The sequence below is a fragment of the Pyxicephalus adspersus genome, chromosome 1 (genome assembly GCF_032062135.1).
Source record: "Pyxicephalus adspersus chromosome 1, UCB_Pads_2.0, whole genome shotgun sequence".
Classification (NCBI taxonomy): Eukaryota; Metazoa; Chordata; class Amphibia; order Anura; family Pyxicephalidae; genus Pyxicephalus; species Pyxicephalus adspersus.
The window spans coordinates 131,241,659-131,248,449 of NC_092858.1; positions in this window are offsets into that span (position 1 = coordinate 131,241,659).

Below are 6,791 nucleotides of genomic sequence, written 5' to 3' on the forward strand. Positions count from 1 at the left end.
GAGAGTTCAGTTCAATATGGCATATTAACTTAAAATAACAATATTATGCAAGTAGGGTTCATGTATAGGAATAGTATATAAATTTAATAATAAAATATGTCTTCTGGGGATTTCTTTAAAATTAAAATCTTGATTTGCTGGTATATTTATTTATTTTACAGAACTAAACGTTTGATTACATACTATACATATCAGTCTTTTTTTCCAAAATTCAGCATCTCTCGGGTTGCAAGTTAACTGTGGAAATAAAACTGGTACAAAAAAAAGACAGTGTCTTGGCCTTGAGAAATGCGTATTCATTTTATTCATAAAAGATACAAAGGTGCTAAAATATGCAAGTTTGTTTTTTACTTAAAACATCCAAAAATGTATAAACAGAACACAGCTTATGTAAAACCACCTATTGTGGAATTTGGTAAGTTATCTTAGCGTCATGGACTTCGTAAAGCGCTGTGTAATATGTCGAAGCTATATAAATACAAGTTTATAATAATATTAGATGAGTTTTCCAGATGACTTTAAAGCCAGCTTCTTATGCTAGCATAAGCCAATGAGAGGCACTTTAGACTGATTGCCTAGCCACTTATGACACAGACCCAGTGTGTTACTACCAAGCGCTTTATTACAGGTTTGAACTCCCAATCACAAGATGCCCTATAACATGGCAACAACCATAAAAAATAATTTTAAAAAACTTTGCATAATTACAAATTAAATATTTTAGATGAATGGTTTTTATTTATTTTAAATTATCTTTAGATTTAGTTTTTATTTGCAGCTGCTGCTTGATAGTTAGTGATGTTGCTGAAACTTATTCCTAAAGAATAGCTAAAGTTCCACATTGAAAAAAATTGCAACAAAGCAGGGCTTTATTGCAGAGGGGTGCAGGTGATGTACCTTCTGCAATAAAACATACTTAAAATAAACATGCCTGATTGCTCTCCTTTTCTGGCAAAATCCAAAGGAGCAAACTCAGCGTAGGAAGCCCCGATACCTAGTGCATCCTGGCTTTCCCTGCGGCTGCTTCGACTGAATAAATTCCTATGCAGTTACATTATCCCAGCCTGGCCAATCAAATGGCCAAAGACTACAACAAGAAAATGATAAAAGATGACGGCACACAAAACAGAAGGTGGACTAGTGAGTGTAAAAATGATTTAGTTCTGCTTTAACCACTATTCCTGTCTTATCCAGCTTAAACAAATCTATTTTCTCTAGGGCCATTGCAAACAATTTAGGATACCAAACAATCAGAAATGTTGCTCAAATTTGACTTCATTTTGTCTGTTCAGCCAAATAAAGCAAATATGGAAAAACTCAAATCCAAATCATAGTTTAACCTAAATGTGTATAGTATATTAGATACATAGGTATTTTTATATTTTTATACTAGGTCTTTTTAATTAGTTTAGAGCAGTTTAGCACTTTCATATAGAGGAATGGTGTGCCAAAGTCCCTGTTTTATGGTTTGATTTTAGTTTCGAGCTGCCTTAGTAGAAAACATACATCCCTTATCAGCTGTCACCTTATTATGAATTAAAAGAATTATCCCTGTTTTCTTGAAATTGCTTACCCATTTTACTTAGTTCCTTTGGACATGCCCCTCCATTTTCACTTTTGGAGTTAGTCTACCAACTGACAGATGGTTCCCTATATCTGGATCATGTGATAGCACATGTAAATTGACATCCATGTGTGATAATATTTACATTTGGTTATAATATAGGATTCTATTTATAAGTCATCATGAGTACTCAAAGTATTTCACCAACTTTTCAAGCTATATTTTAAGGCAGATTTTGTTTATGTTCCTACCTAAATGGTTAGTTTACTGACTTTGTAACATCCTTTCAATAAACCACCAAACCATATACTGCCTGTTACGGTTAGCTGCATACTGTCTAACACCAAGTTTTTTGGCCTATGCCTAATATGTTACAATACTGTACAGCATGATTAATTCTATGTACTGGCAGAAGTTGTATTGTATTCTGAGAATATATCAATAATACAAAATTGAGTTTGCCAAAAAAATCCTCTGTCTGTCTTACCTTTCTATATTGATTTTTATGGGGTTGGCATTTACCCTATTTAGGGCAATGTAGCTTATACTTTAATACTAATAATAGACTAATTAAGAGACTAAAAACCAGGACAACCCCCTCTGTATACTTTTAACAAAATGGTTTAAACACCTATTGTGTGCAACAAGGTAAATAATAGGTAAAATGCTTACATATCTATTATGTATTTATTATTTTTGTAGCCACTAAAGAAAAATGTTTCCATATTCTAAAAAAAATTGAAATTTTGGCATGTGGATGTTTTGTGATCTTTCCGTCTAGCAGATGTAATGTTTATATCTTATTCAGAGACACTGCAAGAAAATCATTGTTTTGGAATTGTTTTTTGCAATCTAATTTAAATATTTTTTTAATCTACTAGTAGGAACATCTGTACAGGAGATGGCTTGTCTGAAATATACTTGTAGTCTTGCTTTGTGTTTAATGAAAAATCCATATAACACAATCAGTACTTGTTGCTCCCTTACCCAACAAAAAGTTGTAATTTATATATCTGATTAGTAAAGAGTGACACTGCAATATTAATATTTTTATCTCTACAGCATAATATATGCAAGGCAAGCACTGGCATTTCAGCCAAGATTTCATTTCTCACATTCCTTTTATTTATCACAGTGATTTTTACTTGTTTTCTAGCAAGATTTACATGCTTTTTACAAAACTCACACATCGAAAACTGTACTCAGTTTGGCAAAAGTTTGCCACCATAAATATTTTATGAAACAATGGCAATGTGTTTTACTCTAGCAAACCTAGAATGGATTTCTTCAATGATATTTGCAATTTACTAGCAAATGTTTTGAATCCTGGACAAGATCCATTCCAGGTTTGCTGGATCACCCAGCTTCACCAAAGAAAGTGTATCCTCTCCACCCAATGTGTAGTAGGTAGGACAGTGGTAAAGCAGATGCCCCTCTTTACTGCTCAAACTTTTGTTCGATAACTGCTGTGCACAGTTTTCTGAGCCAACAGAACTCTGGGATAGAGCTTCCTGTGGTGTCTTTACACATATCTGGAACTTCAATGGACAGTTTGCATGTCACAGGACGTGACATTCAGGCGTTAAATCCCCTTTTAAAACACTCCTACAATATATAAATATATATATATATATATATATATATATATATATATGTGCAGAAACACATTTTTAACATCATGGAAACAAATAGCGAATAAACAAATAGACTTGACTATTAAATAATGGTATTCAACCAAATATTTTCTCCAATGTTTTACTTAAAACTAGAACATAACCACAACTGTACTTCTAATACTCCAATGACATTTTATTTGGCAACATTCAATTAGGCAATATTTGCTTGTCAGCTGCCTGCATAATACAAAGAATAAATGTCAGTAAAAACCTATGGTTGAAATTTCTTGACTAATTGGGACAAATGTTTACTGAGAGAACTGCTCAGTGAATATTTAAAAAATACAGCCTTAGTTTTTATTCAATTTAAATTAAGAAAGAAAAAAAATGGTTGATGAACTACCCAGTTAGTGAAATGTTATATCCTATATTTCCATTTTCTTTTCCTTACTTTTTTTATGTTTTACATCACAGAGAAACTGTGAATAGGGATGTGGGCATGAAAGACAAAGAACATATTGAAGCCTACTAATTGTCAAGAAAACATACAAAATAGACATATTTCCTGTTAATTATTTGAATGGTTAATTTATTTAATAGTGTTTAATTAAACGGCTGCTTGCCAGCCAATTTAAATTCAAGATTGGTGTCTGGGTGTTTATTGGTGGAGCAGTGGTTGGTAAGCAGGTGGGGGGTCGGGGGGAGGCAGAGGTTTTGATGGTGGTGGTGAAGGATGGGCTAGAAAGTCCACGCTACCCTCGTCATGAGTAGTGTTGGTCGAATAGCTCACTATTCGATTCGACAGCTATTCGGCCGAATATAGCAAAAAAATTCGGATGGTCGAATTCGAATCCCATTAAAGTCAATGGGAGAAAAATTCGGGTTTGTTTCAGCACTGTGTAGAGCTTCTACAGCCTCCAAACAGATGGCGGAGCTTTATGCTGACAGCTCTGCTCCCCTGATCCTGGAGCCAATACGAGGGCAATAGAGGTTGAATTTTTTTTTTTTTTCTCCCGAATTTTTGCTGTCAAATGCACCAAAATTCGGGTATACCCGAATTCGAACAGCCATATTCGGGTCGAATATAGGGACAACCCGAATTCGAACATCAACACTAGTCATGAGTACATCTAAAATAAAAAAGCCACCAGGAGCCAGGGCCTTAATTTTTAGACAAAACAGACATTGCCTACACCTTTTATCCACATCTCCTTTTTGTTGCATGAAGTTGTATGTCATTTTTCTGTGGGTTTCAGAGGACAGCTAATGATAACTAATTTCCATAAGTTAATAAACCTACCTTCCATCCACAAAAATCACTTTGTGGGCTGTGATGAACCAATTAATAACCTCTAAAATCTTATGTACACCGTTTATTGGTAATTTACCCTAAATACAGATCTCTTCAATTAAAACCTATTCTAAAACCTTAAAACCCTTCAATTAAAATCTATGGGCAATGAAAAACCCTCTCCCATCCCTCCCCTCCACCCGGTCACTAAAAAAAAATAAAAAGAGACTTGATACCCATTAAATATTTTGAATGTTCCTTCGTCTGCTTTTTGCAGCATTGTCCAAGAAAAAATAATTAAGAATACTAATAAATAAATTAATAAATAAAAAATAATAAATAAATAAAGAAAATTGAAAGTTAGGAAAAACATAATTTGGACACAGTACAAAATATCATTAAAACCCAAACTATTAATAGAATTGAAGTATGAAATAATAGACTGTCAACTCTGTTAATTATAATTATGATTTGAAAAAAAAACAGGAACCTGTTGAGAAGGTAAATAGAGATATTTAAAAATAATCTTTGGCACTGTGCGTGCTTCTCTTTATTTTACTTTGTATATATTTTCTCGTCTTTATTGTGCTGTGTGAACTTTGCATCACAGAGACTTTCGAAGGTATTTAATAGCACACTGGCTCGATAGTAATATGCACTATCAAATGTGTCTATTTTCTTCTTGCTTTAAGGACTGTTAAAGTGTTTTCCCATATCACATAAGAATCAAAAGAACGAATAAGTAATTTTCTTTCATGTGTCTACCTATAACCCTCTCTAAAGCTGCGTTCATGGACTAGAGGTATAAAAATGATACAAGCGGGAAATAAATATTGGAAAGGTGCTTGAACTATTGCAGGCAAATAGACTTTTAGGCAATTGAAGTGTAAACAAAATCTGTATGAGAGAAAAACAAATTACTTTCTTTGGTGCTTGTATTTATAATGTGTTGATATTTATTGTGCATACGAATACTTATTCTTAGCAATGCTTACGAACTTATACAAGGCATAATTGAAATGAATCAGTGGCTATGGACTGACTTTGCAAAATAACTATTTGTTTCATTTTTATTTTATTTTTTTGCAGAACTATAACCTGATTACTATTCAGCTCAACAAACAATTTGTTTGTGAGATATGGTTATAGGCTTTTTTTGTTGTGTTGCTGTTTATAAAGATAATGGTTTCTCTGTATAAATGGCCTGCATTTTGCTTTATCTTTTTATAAATGTTATGTACGGTGTTTGTTTAAGTTATTTTTCACAGAGCAGGTTTTACGCCAGAGATTCACACACAAAAATACATTTACCCCAGGGGATAGCTCTGACAAAGCCAATGGGAAGTTCTGTCCAATAAATCATAACAAATAGGCTTCATTCACATGGGTTTTTAAATGTTAGCATCCAGGCGACGTTGATTAGGTGCCGGGTAAACAATTACTTTAGTGAATGGATGTTTCTAGAATTTTTTTCCATTGTTCATTACAGTGTTTTTCTAACTTCACAGTTTTCGTATGCACAAAAATCATTGTATGCAGTGTCTGTTAAATGATCGTCAACCAAACATCAGGAAAGATACTTTTTCTGGGACTCTGGGAATCGAAAAAACACATCAGGAGGTCAAAGAATACCCTGCACTAAAGCAAACAATGATACCTTCTAAAAAATTATATGCAAGTGACCAACATTTGTTCATTCATACTGATGCTGAGTCTCATGTCTGTGGTCTGCCGGATAAGATGTCACCAGCTGCAACAGTTCATCAAAAGAAATTGACACGTTATCTCCTCAGGTTGGCATACAGCCATTCAAAAGTGCCTTTTAAGTTTTGTTGGGCTCCTTAGCCAGTTATTGCTTACCTATCTGCCTTACTTTAAAAAACATAGGTAAGGATGTCTTACCCTCTCTATGGAGATTCTGTAGAAGTTATGGACTGTTTCTCATACAGTATATATCTTGATGATGTCTGAAGCACTAACTTTTGCTGTTTAATCTATCTGTCATGCACGGAGAGACAGGACCACCATGGGGCCTGCAGCTTGTATGGAGGTGGTGGGAGCCCTAAGAAGGGCTAAGGCGCAGAGTCTAAGCCATAACCAGGTTTTCTCCAGAGCCTCTGATGGTGAGGATGTTCCGCTGCTGGTTACGGCCAGGTTGCGGTCCTTGGGCACACCAAGGTGAGCAAGCACGGTACAAAATCACAAGGCAGGCAGATAGTCAAGGAAAGCCGGGGTCGAGACAGGCAGCAAACAAGAGAGGTCAGGTCACATGCCAGGGGTCAATTGCCAGGGATCAGCGAGACAAACACTAGTGACACAG